The following is a 17,543-nucleotide window of genomic DNA, read 5'->3' on the forward strand; positions in this document are numbered from 1 at the left end:
ATTTGAATATTGCGATATGTTCAGATCACAGCCATTTTACGGCCAATGCGATGCGGGTTTCGATCAAGTTGCTCCTTTACTTTTCGAACCATTTCTGCTGATGTTGATGTTTTCTTCCGTTACCTTCCTTGACGTCGGGCTGGTATGAGACACAAAAGATTTATTGCAGTTTTTCATCTCACCCTGTAGACTGAGAACATAAATAATCGTAGATTTTTTTTAATATTTTCAGGAACTATTTGGGACCTACAATAGTGGATTTTTATAAGAAGCCATTAAGTCTATAACCGTGGTAACTATAACTTCCTTGTAACCATTCCATACTGTTTAAAGATTTTTCTTTTTTCAAATTAGATCCTCAGGGGAGTCTACCACAAAGACAAGGTTGCCTTCAATTGGTTATTGGATTTCCAATATATTGTAATATTCACAATTCCATCCAAGGTCATATTTCAACAGATTTTGGTAGGGGAGGGACTCAGGGGATATTTGGATCCTAAAATAATGGAAAAATATTTTATAAGGACCCATTAAATCTTTAATCCTGGTAACTATAACTTCATTGTAACTATGTTTTACGATTTAATTAATCTCTCTATTTTCCCAAATTAGTTCCATAGTGGATGTCCACAAAAATTCGGCCACGCCAACCAAACCTAATGCCTGAAAAGTGAGTAATACTCTTGTTTTCAAATATAAATATTTATTTTAATAACAAAGTGCAGTGCCAAATGCAATTAACATTGACACAATGTAATAATGAATATATTATTTGAAAAAATGTTTAAAAATACTTACTGCAACTTTATACATGTTTATGCCGAATTTAATTAACAGGGTTATTTCACTCCTTATTTTACATTACGCGTCCGTTTTATTATGATATCTGAAATTTAGATTAATTTTGATATGGAATTGTTGTGGCAGTACAATGCACTAAAATTTGTTTTAGTTTTTTTTTTCCAAAAAATGAAATCGGAATAATTTTTAACATTTTTTTTATGAATAATGTATGCCTTCATTGAAGTCGTACTGAAGGATTAATATATTACGTATGTATCATTTACGTAATTTGGCAGAATGCGATTTCTGTTACATCTGCGAGGTCAACATAAACTGCAGAAATGAATGTTAGTAGGTAAGAGTCTATATGGCATCTGGTTGTTTAAAGGATGTACTCTATCCACGCTTGAGTATTAACAGCCTGATATTTACGATTACTTCATGTTGACTATTATGTGCAATATCTAAATGATTTTAGGCCCAACTTATATTCGTTTTTATACCCTCAGCCATATAGCTAGAGAAGGTTCATATCATTTGATACAGCCAAAACGTGCCTCATCGAATTAACATTTGGACATTTGGAGTCGATCTAGCGATGTCCGTCCGTCTGTCTGTCGAAAGGAGTATCCGATTTGATCCAAACTTGGAACATTGTATTATTATTGTCAAACTTACATTGAGTTCGGTGATCGGTCCACTCGTTCTGGCATCTTCCCCACAAATTGTCAACATTTTCAAAGAAAATAATTTGTTGCACGATATGATAATCCGATTCTTCGCGAATCCTAATATGTGCATCAGTGCTGGTACAGGTGAGAAAATGGACAATATCGACCCGCTCCATCAAGTACCTCCCCCACAAAGGGTCTACATTTTGAATATTCAGGAATTTTTGGTTCCATTTAGTATATATATAGTATATAAAAATACATTTTATACCTCACAAAGTATATTTATTCTTGATCAGCATAAAATTCTATATCGATTTAGCGATGTCCGTCCGTCTACCCGTCTTTCCGTCTGTGGAAATCACTGTAGCTTCCGAACGAATTGAAGTAGATTGATAGAATTTTACTCAAATGTATATTATGTCTGCAGGACTTTTGGTATTGAAAATGGGCCATGTAGGTCCACGTTTTGGTATAGCCCCCATATAACGGTACCTCCCGATATTCGATATTTTGATGATTTTTGCGACAATATTCATCGGAGTTGGTATTTGAATTTCGAAATGGATGCTACAGCCTAAGACGGAAAATTGTCTGTGCAGGTCCACGTCTTCGAATAGCCCCCATATGACGGTACCTCCGGATATTCGGTTCTTTGTTGCTTTTAGAGACATTATCCACCGGAATTCTTTCAAATTTGGTATTTGAAGTTTGAAATGAATACTACAGTCTATGACAGGAAATTGTCCGTGCAGGTCCACGTCTTCGTATAGCCCCCATATAACGATACCTCCTGATATTCGGCATTTTGATGATTTTAGCGACATTATTCACCGGAATTGTTTCAAATTTGGTATTTCATGTTCGTAATGGATACTACAGCCTATGGTAGAAGATTGCCTGTGCAGGTCCACGTCTTCGTATACCCTCCATATAACGGTACCTCTCGATATTCGGTTCTTTGTTGATTTTAGCGACATTATTCACCGGAATTGTTTCCAATTTGGTATTTAAATTTCGTAATGGATACTAGAGCCTACGATAGAAAATTGTCTGTGCAGATCCCCGTCTTCGTATAGCCCCAATATAACGGTACCTCCCGAAATTCGGTATTTTGATGATTTTAGCGACATTATTCACCAATTTTTTTCAAGTTTCGCATTTAAATATTCTAATGGCTTATGACAAAAGTTACCTATGCAGGTCCATGTCCTCGTATAGACTCTTATATAACAGCTACATTCGGTATTATTAAGATTTTAACAGAAACGTTAACTGATTTTATTTTTTTTTAAATTGTCAAAATTTTTCGGATGGTGGAGGGTAATCAAAGATCGGCCCGGCCGAACTTACAGCTTTTTAACTTGTTTTAATTTTATATGTTTATTATATAAACCTATCCTCCACCCCAATGTAAAATGTAATTTCCTTTAAATTTCTAAATTAAACAAAATAATATAATTTTTGTCATAAATTATAATTGCACCTCCTAAAAATAGTACGAAAAAAACTTATAATAATTGTAGCACTTTATTAGTCATAAAGACAATAAAAAAAGAAATATTTTTATTATAATTCTCATGGTCAAAATTGTTTGTTTGCGTTTTGTTTGCTGTGAAAAATTAATTATGGGCCGTTAAATGAGATAGGCCGGCAATTTGCATTATAGCTATAGATTGTGAATGTTATATTAAATCCTCGAAATTTGCCCCTAGATTCTATAAAAATTATGTCAAGGGATCTTTGTACTGTATTATTTTTATTAGTTAGCACTCAAACTAATAACTTTTTCCAAAAGATGCTCTTTGCCTCTTTTTCTTTTTAATTAATTATAATAATCTCTGTAAAGAATAATAATTTCCAATAAATTTCTTGGTAATTGGAGAATTGACGTACGCGCTTCCCATCGGATATGTATGGCACATAATGACAAAAAATATCTATTGATAAGCAAAAAAAGAAAAAGATAATACTGTAAACAAACAAGCTGTGAAAGCGTGATATGGCAACAAATTTTTTTTAAGATTGCCGACAAGCTGGATACGAAACAGAGCTGAAAACCGATTCTAAATTAGTCATCGACTTTGTGCCTCATCACAAGCCTCATCCCCGTAGAGAAGGAACGCGCATCGATGTGGGTGCAATTTGGAATGAGAGATGCATTTCTAATTTGTAAGCGATATTCGATTTGCGCAATGATATGTTGAATTATTGATCAGCGCAATAAATTTAGAAAATTATATTTTTGCCTGGTAATAAGCCAATTGGCCAAAGGGCAGAAATTTTATGAAACGTTTGGTGAATTATAAAAATAGTTTGCGGGTAAAGCTCGATTAAACAGGGTGAGATAAAAAAAAAAACTGCAATAAAGTCAAACGCCATAATTTTTACATTTTTTTTTAATTTTATTGAAGGAAAGCAAAAAATGTCGGAAATAGCATACAATTTTAGAATATGTTTAGATTTGTTCGAATTAGTCACCTTTGACACGAATTATGGCCTTCAAACGTCCAATGAAACCATTACACGCTGCCCGAATGTAGCTCTTCGGCAAAGCGCTTGCTTGAGGTGATCAAGACTTTGGTATTTTTAAGTGCCAACATTGCTTTCCAAAATACTCCAGACACAATAGTCCAACGGATTGGTATCCGGAGATTTTGGGGGCCATTGTGCGCTGGAAATGAAGCGAGGAACCTAATTTTGTAACCATTCTTGAGTGGCGCGCGCTGAGTGCGTGGTGCAATGTCCAAGTTCTGCGGCCAAAATGTTTGCGTGCCCAAGGCTTTAATACACCCTTCAGAATATTTTCGCGCTAGAATTTGGCATTTATTCTGGTGCCATGGTCGATTAATACGAGCGGAGAGAGACCATCGGCTTTAGCCCGAGCTAATTTTTCAATATTTGTCGGATGGAATATTGCGATATGTTCAGCTCTCGATCCATTTTTCGGCCACTGCGACGCGGGTTTCGATCAAGTCGCTTCTTTATTTTTCGAAACATTTCTGGTGAGGTTGCTGTTTTCTTCCGTCCTTGACGTCGGACTGCGTTGTTGTCTTGGATTTGCATTTTTTTAAAGATCATCTACGGGACAATAGGCTTTGATTTTTTAGAGTTAATTTTAGGACCAATTGAAGTTGAATTGGAGGAGTGTATTCAAGGCCATCTTCAGGACAATAGACGAATTTTTATAGAACCCGTGGATTTTTTAAGATTTTTTTCCTTTGGGATTTTTAAAGGTCGTCTTTAGGTTAATAGGCGTAGATTTTTCTGAATCGTTTAAAGACCGTCTTCGTATTAATAGTCGTGGATATTTAAAAAAAAAAAACATCTTTAGGTCAATAGCCTTGTATTTTTATAACATTTTTAAATATATTCAATCGTCGTTTTTTTTGGAATATTACTTTCAGATGAACTGTCGTGCATTTCTCAGAATAATCATTGAATTTCTGGTAATTTTCGGTTATTCAACAGTTGTGAATTTCCTACCATTTTTATAGACGTAGCTCTAAATCTTTTAAAAATTTTAAGACCATTTTTTGCGTTTCTTAGGATTTTTACAGGCCCATAGTCCCGGTTTTTAAACGATTTTTAAAACCCATTTTAAGTCAATATTTTTTCAATTTTTATATTCAAGTCAGTATTCATTTGTTTTTAGAAATACATAGTTCTAAGAAACACAACTGGTAAAAATTCATGATTTTTTTTAGAAATGATTTAAAGACCATTTTTGGATCAATTGCGTCAAAGGATTTTTAGGACCATCTTCAGGTCAAAACTCGTGGATTTTGTGTTCCCTCTAAATAAAATTTTCAGTTCTATGATCGTAGATATTAAGATATTAAGAATAGTTGTAGATTTTGAAAGGATATATTTGGGTCGAAGTAGTGCTGTTTTTTTTTTCAAAAAAAAAATTGAAGGCAGTCTCTTCGGCAATAATTTTGGATTTTTAAGAAACTTTCAAGACTATATTTAGGTCGATTTTCGTGGCTCTAATAATTTTCTTTTGCGTTTTTTAAAAACCATCTCTAGGTCGAGATCCACAGTCGTTTATGTTTAAAACTTTAGAATGACCATCTTCTGGCCAAATGTAGCAGTTTTTTAGGAAATTCTTCATTATACGATCACCAAATCAAAATTTGTTTATTTTAAAGATTTTTTACAGACTTTCTTTGTGTCAATGTCCCTGGATTTTTTGGTATTTTTAATAGAACCTCTTTAGGTAAATTTTCATCCTTTCTGTATTTGTTAGACTTTTTCGATTTTTTTGTAATTTTTGGTAATTTTGGAAAATTATCTTTAGACATTAAATAATAAATAATTTCTCATCCTCAGACCTATAATCGCTTGTATTTTAAACCATTTTGAAAATACTTATTGATTTTGTTCCCAAAAGCCTTGGAGAAATATCCTTACAAAATCTTTAATTTATGTCTTAAGTAGTGATTTTAGTACCCTCGACCTTGCAAAGGAGGGTATTTTAACTTTGTCATTCCGTTTGTAACATCCCTAGACCCCATAAAGTATATATATTCATGATCTGCATAAAATTCCTAGTCGATTTAACGATGTCCGTCTGTCTGTTGAAATCACGATACTGCCCACATTATTTGACGTAGAACTTCAACATTTGGCACAACAATTTATATTGTGTCTAGGATGGTTGGTATTGAAAATGAGATATATCGGTATATGTTTTGGTATAGCCGCCATATAACGGTACCTCCCGATATTCGGTTTTTTTATGATTTTCGCCACATTTTTTCACGGTTTTGTATAAAAATTGGTATTTGTAAGTCATAATGGGTTCTAGCTCCGGTGGCGAAACATTTTATGGATAGATCCACATTTTTGTATAACCCCCATATAACGGTACCTCCCGATATTCGGTATTTGGCTGATCTTTGCCATATTTTCTACGAATTTGTCTAAAATTTTGTATTTGTGGCTCATAATGGGTTCTAGCTCCGGTGACACAACACTGTATAGATAGGTCCGCGTTTTTGTATAACCCCCATATAAACGTAGGTCCCGATATTCGGTAGGGTATTGAAAGTCCGACCCGGCCGAACTTTTTCAAATCCAGGTTAAACTGGATTGTACTAGATTTCCAGTACACGAGTTTAAGAAAAAAACGTGATTTTACTCGGAATTTTAATAAATGAATTTTTTTTTGGCAAATTTCAATATTTATTTGCCATTTTTTTTTTGCAAATTTTGAGAAATGCGTTTTCAAGTCAATTTTAATTATCGTCTGTAAATTACAAACATGATATCATTTTCTAATGGACATTTGAATATTAACAACATTTCAATTTATCGCTCAGACCTACAACAATGCGATGTGTGTTGAGTCCACTGAACCCTGGAATTAAAAAATGTCACTCAGAAATGGGATTTGGTTAGAAAACTTTATGAGCATTTTTTCAATTTTGATTGAATATTTAAAATATTTTTTATAACTGTGCATGAAAAATATTCTTAAAAAACCAAAAGCTTTTATTAATGGTTGATCATGATTTCAAAAGTAAAATATTCTGAAATTGCTGCAAAAGCTCTTAGAAAATGTGACTACAAACATTTATGATTTTAACCCGAAAATTCTCTATAAATCATTCTTTAAATATCCATATTTTTAGGCTCCAAAAGCCATTTAAAAAGAATTGAAATATATGATTTAAAACAAAATGCCTTGATTTTTTTAAATTACGAATTCGAATTCAATAATCCTTGAAAATATTCTAAAAGGAGGCCACGATTTTGTTTCAAAAGTCCGTGAAAAAGCATCCCCAAAACAATCGTTTTAGCTTCAACATTTCTATAAATTTGATAATATTAACAATAATCCTCAAAAATGCATGATTATGGCCTAAGAAGTCCTTGATAAGGAATTATTTCACATTTCACATCAAAATCCAAAATCCACGTTGTAAATTACAACACTTTTTTATTTTCGTGCAATTAATTTTTAACCCAATTCACATTTTTAAAATCCAGGTTTAACAGGATTAAACTAAATTTCCGATACACGAGTTAATGAAAAAAAACGTGATTTCACTCGAAATTTCAATAATTTATTTTATGGGAATAAAAAAATTTACAATTTTTTATTTATGACCATTTTTTTGTAAATTTTGAAAAGCTGTTTTTTCAAGTCAATTTAAATTATGGTTTGTAAATTACAAAAATGATATCATATTATAATTGAATAGTAACACCATTTCAATTTGTCGCTCAGACCTACAACAATGCAGTATGTGTTAAGTCCACTGAACCCTGGAATTCAAAAAATGCCATAACGAAATATATTTGTGTTAGAAATCGCCATGACAAAAATTCTCAATATTTATTAAAGCAAAAGTGTTAATATTTGGTAAATAATCCTTGATTTTGGTTTGAAAAGTGGCTGAAAAAATATACTCACGAATCCCCGTCCATGAAAAAAAACATCCTTAAAAATCCAAATCCTTGAATTTTTAATAAATATTTTATTTTTTTTATTTCTTTAGGTTCCCAAACATACATTTTTTCTAAAAATAATAGATTTGTGAATTTTATTAAATTACTTTTTATTCGTAAATTTGTAAAAAAAAAATATTCTTTATGAATTTTGTTAAAAAATAACGTCTTTAAAATTAAAAACAAGAGATGTTTAGTGTTTAATATATTATTTTACTTCATGAACTTTATTTAAACATTTTTAGTGAGGACTATTTTTGTATCTTTTTAATGTAATATTTTTTAAATTTTTTATTTTAAAATATTTTTAATTTTATTTATATTCTTGGGAATCCCACTTTATTGCCAAAAATACACATTTACTGACCTTGTCCCTGTTTTTTTTTTGCCTAAATACTCTTTAAAACGGATCATAAAAAATATACTTCATAACAATTCTTCAAATAGAGTCGGGGAATAACTTAAATGCCTCGAACCAGTTCCCATTAAACTTTCCTGGCTAATTAATTTTGTCGAATTACATGGCATTATTTGGTATAATTAAAAGATTACTGATTAATTTCAGAAGAATTTTTTTTTTACTCATAAGCATCTTTATCAATGCCACAGGTTTTAGTTTGACACGTGCTTGTTATTATCAAATATCATTTATTGATTGTTTGAATAACTTCGGCATAACTTTGACATATAAAAATGTGACAACACACACACACAGGCAGACAGCAATGCATTATGGGAGTCAATTACAAAAAAATAAATAATTTAAAAAAATCTTATAATTTAATTGTTTTAATTGAGTTCGTTGTGGGAAATGAGTTTTAGTTTGAGGTTTTTTAAAACAAATTTTTGAAACATGTATTTCAAATGTGTTTAAAAAAAAAAAAATTAAAAATATTTTCAAATTTAAGTATTAATTTTTTTTCTCTTTAAATTTTTCAAAATTTTTGGGAATTTAAAATTATATATTTTTGAGCATTTTTAAATATATTTTATTCGTATTTTTAAAATATTTCTAATATTTATACCCTCATTTGATATGACCAAAACGTGCCTCATCGAAATAACAGTCTTAGACCCTACGTCTTTTTGGATAAACTTCGTTTCAGGACATTTGGAGTCGATATAGAGGTATCCGCACGTCTGTTTGTTTGTGATGGTCAATATCGCTCCACTCCTTTTGGTACCTTTCCCAGAAAAGGTTGACATTTTCAAAGAAAATAGTTTACCTCATAGAAAGAGAAAGAATTGCCCGATTTTGTTCAAGCAGTACATATCCTAATATTTTTATCAGAGCTAGGGCATTTGTGAAAATTGACAATATTGGCCCACTCCAGCAAGTACCAACCGATTATTTTTACTAACGCAGGATCTGGTGTGAAGATGGGATATATCGGCGCACTACTTCTGGTACTTCCCGTTCAAAGTTATTATAATTTTTAATAACCCAAATTATCATAAAATCCAAAACGAGCATCTGATTCTTTCTAAAATTCACACATTCTAACATTAGATCTGGTGTGACTTCGATGTATCGTCTAGCCAATTCCTTCTCAAAGGGTCACAATTTTTATTACTTATAATTGTCATAACTCGTGTCACCGATTCTTTTCGAATTTGATATTTCAATGTATTTCCCAAGCAGAGATCTATATTCACATATAGAATTCATCGGGCCCTACTTCATCAGCGAAAAGTTCACCTTTTAATTTTTGATTCTTCCCAACAACAATTTAGTACCCTTTAGTACTTTTCAAACAGTTCCCTTTAGACACCAACAGCGACATGTATACCAAATTTCAGGATTTCAGCTCTGTCCCTTCATTCAATACCATATTTTTGTACAATTAAGTACTTTCAGTAATCTAAAATAATTTCAGAATTTTATCTCTACCCCCTCAACCCAATATTAAATTTAACACTATTTAGTACTTTTCATAGAATTATAGTACACATTCCCAAAACCACCTCCATAATTTTACCACAGAAACCAACAGTGACTTTTAAATCAAGTTCCAGAATTTCATTTTCAATGTTTCAAAACTATCTCCATATCTCAATTCCAGACGCCAACAGAGTCCTCAATATCAAATTTGGGGATTACAGCTCTGTCTCTTCACCAATACCAAATTTAGTACCACTTAGTACTTTTCGTAGAAAAATAGGACGCATTTCCAAATCACCGTCAAATTTCAACCACAGATACTATCCATAATCTAAATATTAAATTTCGGAATTTAATCCCTCCATTTAATACAAAATATAGTACCATTCGGTACATTTCGCACAATTATAGTACACATTCCCAAAATCACCTCCATATGCCAAGGCAAAACACAAACAGTAACCGTAATACAAAATTTCAAACTGCAAGCACTATCTGCTCACCCAATACCGAATTGTACCAAATATAGTACTATTTAGTACCTTTCATGTGCCTATATTACATTTTTTTAAAACCATATCATTATCAAAAATCTAATTCTAACTGGGACTTGATTCTCAAGTTTTTAGCTCTGTCCGTACCATTTGATATGGTGCCATTTTAGAAGTTTATTATCATTTTAAAACTTTTCGTAACGTTACATTTCAGTTTTCCAAAAATCGGTGGCTCTTATTCCAAATTCCAGAAACTGTGACATCTGTATCAAATTCCAGTATATCAGCTCTGTTCCTTCTCCAAATTCACATTTCACATCCACATTCACAAAACCACCTCTTTATCACAAGCCTACCACTAACTGGGACCCCAATAAAAAATTCAACATTTCTGCTTTATCTCTTCGATCTTCACCAAACTGTCCAAACCTTGATGCTCATACCAATTTTTAAGTTTTTAGCTCTATACGTCCACATAATATCAAATGGTACCATTTAAGAAGTTTAGTACCATTTTAGAACTTTTTGTAACCTTAAAGTTCTAATTTCCTAAAACGCCTGTGTACATCTATCCTGCACTCCATTTCAAATTTCAGAATTATAGCTCATTCCGTTTGTCCAAAACAAAGTATTTAATTTTTGGTACATTTTAGTACTTTTCGAAGTGCGAATTTCTAAAAACCCAGCCTTATCGCAAGCCTACGCACCTCGTGCAAAATTTCAGGATTCGAGCTTCAGCTGTTTCGTCTGGGGCGTTTATTCTCGGTCAGTCAGTCAGTAAGTTATTTCATTACTCTCTGATAGATAATCGAACTATGAATGGCTGAGGGTATACATCTGTCTACAAAATTGATTTATATTTTTTTAACTTGTTGAAAAACACTTAATTTTTTTTTATATAAATATTTCTAGGTATTTCTAAAATTCCTTTTATTCGCTTATATTTAAATTTTTTAAGTGATTTTTTATATATATTTATTTTATATATATTTGTATATTTATTTATAAAATATTTTTCCATTACCGTTCTCACATCGTAACACTGTGCCATTTATTGTGAAATCACGAACACCAATCAAAATTGAAGCCAAACATAATTAACATACGGCTAAATAGAGCCAACAGCGCTAACGGAGCCCAGCCAATTCGATGAGAACTCTTCTCTTTTGGCTGCAATGCATGCGGCAAAACCAAGCGAAAATTACACAAATTCACGGCGAATTGAAGAAACAAAACAAAATTGACTTTTTATAAGAGAGCCAACATTTGTTGTCTTCAAATCAGTCTTTCGCCGACACACACAACGCGTAAATCGTACGGATCGAACGAAACGCTGGCGTGAAATAAATAAATGTTTTGAAAAAAATATATATTATTTTTGTTTATAAAAAAAAATGTGGTTATTTATTAATTAAAATCACAAAGCAATAAAATAATAATTAAAAGTGATTAATAAAAAATATATAAAAAATTAAAATAAGTAAAAATAAAGTGCTAAAATATCGGAATAAATCCAATATTCTTGAATTTGCATTTGAAAAAGAAAAAAAAAAAATAAATATAAGTGCATATATTTACAATTTTATGGGATTGGTGAATTATTCATTCAACTGGTGCATATTTTGAAAAAAATCCAAATAAATAACAAGAATATAAGAATTGTGTATATATTTTCTACACACATACCAATCTATATTTATATATAAAAAACAACGTCCATTTGTTTGCACTTGCATACTTCGTATGTGTGTGGCTACATGTCTGTAAGCCATAGAGTAGTGTTCTTGTCGTTTCTGTGTCCAGTGCGTGTGTAAAAGAATTAAATTTTTGAATTTGTTTGTATTCAGTTTTGAACATTAAGTTCAAAATACAACAAGATTGGCGGTTTCGTGACCAACTGAACGACATACCGACCGAGAGACCAACCTGCCGGCCTCTTTTACTCTCCGCTGCGGCTTCCGTTTACATCTTGCTATTGCTGTTGTTGTTGCTTGGTGGCTATCGCCACTGTCACGTTCTTGCCCACATTTTCCATCGTCCATCAGCTGGCCGATTGACTGTCTGGCCGGCTTCGTTTTGACCATTTGCTGTTGTTGCTGCTGCCGTGTGCCCGGTGTTCTTCTGCAGGAAAAAAAGGTTTATTGTTTGTCTTTCTTTTACTTTGTTGTTCTTATTACCTTTGTTTTTTTTTTTTTTTTTTTCTTACAATTGTTGCCCTTTTGTATGGGGCGGTTTTATTTTATGTTTTGTCTAGAATATTTCTCTTTGTTTATAAGTTGTGCTGTTTATAGGAACGTTGTGTCATTTTGTTGCAGTCACCTTGAAATGGGGGAAATATTATTGGAAATTTGCCAAATTTTGAGAGAAATTGAATTGAAAACAAAAACAAACGAGGGAGAGAGAGATAAACGTAAAACAATAGTTTTTTTTCTGATAAAAAAAAAAAATAAACAAATATATAAACTTAAAAAAAGAAAACTATTCGGAATTGAATATAATAATAAAAGAGTAGTAAAATATCAACATCAACGCTCAGACGGAACTGCATAGACATTTTTTGTCTTAGGCTGTAGTATTTATTGCAAACTTCAAATACCATATTTGGTATGGTATGCAGGATATATATACCAAAGGGTTTTTAGAAACTCGAACTTAAAGGTTACGAAAATTTATAAAATTATACCAAATTTCTAAAGTGGTACAATTTGGTACTATGTGAATGTGTGGAGCTAAAAACTTGCTGTTTAGAATGAGAATCAAGGTTGGAAAGAAAGATTGATGCATGAAAGTGGTTTTGGAAATGCGTACTAAGTGTGCGAACGGCACTAAATTTGAAACAGTTTGGTTAAGGGTGAATCCACGCAGCAGGGATTTTGTATTGAGTCCCTGTTGGCGCGACTTTGGTGAATAAAAGCTGGTTTAGGAAATGTGTACCTTAAGTTCAGGAAAAGTACTAAATAGTTCTATATTTAGTACAATTTGGTATTGGGTCATGTGCAGCCTGGACATATCGACATGGTTTCGGAAATATGTTTTATAATTGTACAAAAAGGATAAAGATAAATTTCTGAAATTTGATTATTAGATTACTGATTATATCTGTGTTTGAGATTTGGCGATGGTTTGGAAATGCATCCTATATTTTTACGAAAAGTACTAAATGGTCCTAAATTTGGTATTGAGTCGGGAATCTTAAAATTTGATATTAGGGTTTCTGTTGGTATCTGGAATTGAGATGTGGAGGTAATTTTGGAAATGTGTACTATCATTGCTAAATTGCTAAATGCTGCTAAATTTGGTTTATTGGGTTAAGGGATAGAGCTGGCATCACAAATTTGAAATTGGGTCCCTCTTGTATGCAGGTGATTTTGGAAATATTTACAATAATTTTATGAATGAATGTCAGTGTTGGTGTCTGTAGTTTAAAGAAGGGGTGGTTTTGGAAATACGCACTATAAAAATGCTAAATGCCACAACAATTTTGCCATTGGGGTTGGGATAGATATTAAATTCCAATATTTGCTATCGAGTTGGTATCTGGTGTTGTTCGAAAAGTACAAAATGTTATTATTTTTCGACCACTGTTGGTGCCTAGGATGGAGAGGAAAGGGGGCTGATAAATTTCATAATCACTTCATATCTGGTTAATATAAATATGTAGACATGCCAAGTTTGAAATAAATCGCTGATTTTTTGCAAGTTTTGAGGGAAAAGAATTGAAAATTGTTACCCATTGTGGGAGAAGTACCAGAAGAACCATCTTCATACCTAATATTGTGTTGGTAGAAATATTAGGAGGTGCCCAGTTTGAAAATAATCGGATGCACATTTCGCGTTTTATGAGCTTCATGATTATTCAAAATGTTGAGCCGTTTGTGGGGGAGGAGTGGATCGATATCTACCATCTTCACACCAGTTAATAAAAAATATTGTGATGTATAAAATTTAAAGATAATCGAATGCATATTTGGCATTTTATGAGAGTTATAATTATTCAAAATTTTGAAGCGTGGTCGGGGAGGTTCCAAATAGGTGGAGTCCGTTCTATCCGTTCTTTATACCATTTTATATGTTGATAGAAATATTGATATGTGCAAGATTTGAAGACAATTATTTTACATTTTATAAGAATTATGATTATTCAGAATTTTGTCCCTTTGAGGATGGATAATTGCTGGCTTGTGCAGCAGTTTTTGCACCTGACTTAGCTCTATTAAAAATATTAGGATTTGCAAAGTTTGCAGAAAATTTAATGATCCTTTCTTTTTCTTTAAGTAAAATTATTTTCTGAAAATGTTGACCTTTTGTGGGGGAGGTACCAGAAGAAATGGACCGACATTGCCCATTTCCGAACTCAAACTAAGTCTGATAATAATATTACGATGTACCAAGTCTGGTCCAAATCGGACACTTATTTCGAGAGTTATCGTGGGCACCAACCAAACGGACAGACGGACATCGCTAGATCGACTCCAAGTGTCCTAAAAAGGATTTTGTCCAAAGAGACCCAGGCCTTAAAATTGTTATTTTGATGAGGGACGTTTTTGAAGTGTCAAATAATATATATCCCTCTGTCGCTATATGGTTGATGGTATAAAAATTCCAAAGTTCATTATGTCCATGCCGGTTCTAAGCATGCACATTGTCACAAACATACTGTAAACACATACATACAGTACATATGCTCCACTGTCCACATGAACAGATAATTATTTCTGTGCATTTATTTTCGCAATGTCTTTTATCTTCTTTAGAGCGAATTTCGCTATCAGGCCACTACCAGACAACTGCGAAAATATATAGGTCATCTCGTATGATCAGCTGTTGTTAATAGTTTATGTATATTTTTTGTATGTGCAATCGAAAAATGTAGAAAACAATAGTTTAAAAAAATAGTTAAAAAATAATAGAAAATCCACGAATTACAAAATTTTTATTTTTGTTTTTTTTTTTTTTTTTTAATTTTCGAGTCAAAAATGATTTTACAAAGTTCTCGAATTATTATTATTTTTTATATTTTATTATTATTTTAAATCCAAAAGCTGATGACCCCTCGTGTCTGAAGATTCTCGCTTTGTGAGAACAGAATTTTTAGAATAAATGCATTAATTATTTTCCCTTCTTTAAAAATTTTTTACCCTTTTTAAATTACCCTTTTCTGTTTGCCATTGACATATTTGGGGCGTATGAGTCGATATTTACATAAATATTTTTCTCTCTTCCAATTGCGTGTGACGCATTTCGATCAGATGATGCTTGTAAAATCTTTTTTTTTTTTTACACATTTGCCTGCCCATGAATCAATTTGTTTATGTGAATGTATATTTAGCCTTATTTTGAAAATAAAAATAAACATTCAATAAAGTTCTTTGTTTTTGTTTTGTTCAATAACACTAGACAACAAATATTTGCCAGCTGGCGTGTGTTTTTTTTTTTGCAAATGCAAGGTAATGGAATATTTTCATAACCACAAAAAAAAAAGATAGAAAGAAAAAAACATCTAGAAGGAAATAATCACCAAAAACCAAAAAAATATTCAAAATTGTCGTGTGTGTAGGTCAGTTTTATGGCATTTCGTGTGCATGTGATTTTCTCGTTGCAAACAAATTTTGAGATTAGAAACAAATTTGAAGTACTTTCATTTGTATCAGTACTTGAATTGGGGGTTGTTATCACAAAACTAACAATTTGATATGAAATCTCACGCTATATGTGTTCAGGAATTTATAAATAAAATGTACTGGAATGGTGCATGGGTTATGGTCATTTTCGGACTCTCCAACTAGGTTATGGCAACATAATTATTCTTTTCTATAGGAAAATATTTGTAATTATTTTTTTTCTTTTCAATTATTTATTATTTATGACAATTTCAAAATATAATCGGGTCATTGGTATTCCTGATTAAAAAAAATAACTTGATCCTTAATCAATAACAATATACTGCTCAAAGCAATAACATGTGCGCATAAAGATCTGTCATTCTTGCAAAAAATATTTTTAAACATTTTTCAAAAAAAAAAAAAAAAAAAAAAAAAAAAAAATACAACATTTGTACAGACAGACCTTGCAAAAGATATTCTTATATAGCTTGCCTTAGAAAAAAAATAAAAAATTTAATATTCAGTGTCAGGAAATTTATGAAAATTTGGTGTAAAAATGTACTTAAATTTGGATTCTTCAAATTTTTAAAATTAGCCCTTAACCGTATTTCTAAAAATTTGATCGCGAACAAAAGTTCTTAAGAATTGGTCATTGAAAACAAACTCTAAAAAATGGGTTTTAAAAAGATAACTGTTTCTTATTCGATATAAGATATTGCTACAAGTAAACAAATGTGCACACATAATGAAGTGTAATTTTTGTAAAATATACAAAAAAAAAAAAAAACATTTTTCAAAAAAAAAAAAAAATTGCACGACATTTATACGGAAAGACCTTGCAAAAGATATTTTTATAAAATAGTATTTTTAGCTTAAAAAAAGGAAAAAATCTTATATTCCGTGTTCGAAAATTTATGAATATTTTGTGTAAAAATATTCTTAAAACTTAATCATTGAAAAATTATTTCCAACAATTGGTCCTAGAAAAAAAAATGTATTCCTAAATAAAAAATTGTCTGCGATCAAAAACTTTTAAGAATTGAACATTGAAAGAAAATATTCGTAAAAATGTGTTTTTAAATTACATTCTTTGAAATTGGCCTTTGAAAAAAATATTGTTAAAAATTGGTTATTGAGAAAATATTTCTAAAAGCTGGCCTAGAAAAATATTTTTAAAAATTCGTTCTACAAAAAATTTGAAAAATGGTTCCTTATGAAATATTTTCCAAAAATGGCCCTTCCTTCAAAAATTCTTAAAAATAGATTAAAATTGACCTTTGAAACATTATATTTTTGCCCTTGTGAAAAAGTTAAAAAAAATTATATTCAGGAAATTTATGAAAATTTGGTGTAAAAATATACTAAAATGTCTATCCTTGAAAAAATGTATTTCTAAAAAAAATGTCCTTGAAAAAATGTATTCCAAAAAATTTGTCCGTGAACAAAAATTTATAAAAATTGATCCCTGTAGGAAACCCTCTTAAAAATTAAGTTTTAAAAGTACATTACTCGAAGTTGGTCCTTAAAAGAATATTGTTAAAAATTGGTTCTTGAGAAAATATTCCTAAAAACTGGCCTCAATAATATTCTTAAAAGTAGGTCCGTGAAAAAATCTTATCAAACATGGACTATAGAAAAAATGCCATTCTATCCA

At 31.3% G+C, this 17,543-nt stretch overlaps 1 protein-coding gene across 2 annotated transcripts in view; it reads left to right on the forward strand.

Moving 5' to 3' along the window:
• LOC101894584 (ATP-binding cassette sub-family G member 1) overlaps positions 1 to 17,543 on the forward strand; it is a 97,797-nt gene that overhangs the window by 2,389 nt on the left and 77,865 nt on the right. Inside the window, exons 2-4 of one of the 2 annotated variants that reach the window (XM_020035436.2) lie at positions 233 to 292; positions 355 to 547; positions 613 to 670. The gene's annotated coding sequence lies outside the window, so the exon portion shown is untranslated. Of the gene's footprint in view, positions 1 to 232; positions 293 to 354; positions 548 to 612; positions 671 to 11,759; positions 12,423 to 17,543 lie in introns of those variants that run through there. The other variant, XM_005179688.4, reaches the window with a different exon arrangement.

This window comes from Musca domestica, unplaced genomic scaffold, assembly GCF_030504385.1.
Source record: "Musca domestica strain aabys unplaced genomic scaffold, Musca_domestica.polishedcontigs.V.1.1 26, whole genome shotgun sequence".
In the NCBI taxonomy this organism is placed as follows: Eukaryota; Metazoa; Arthropoda; class Insecta; order Diptera; family Muscidae; genus Musca; species Musca domestica.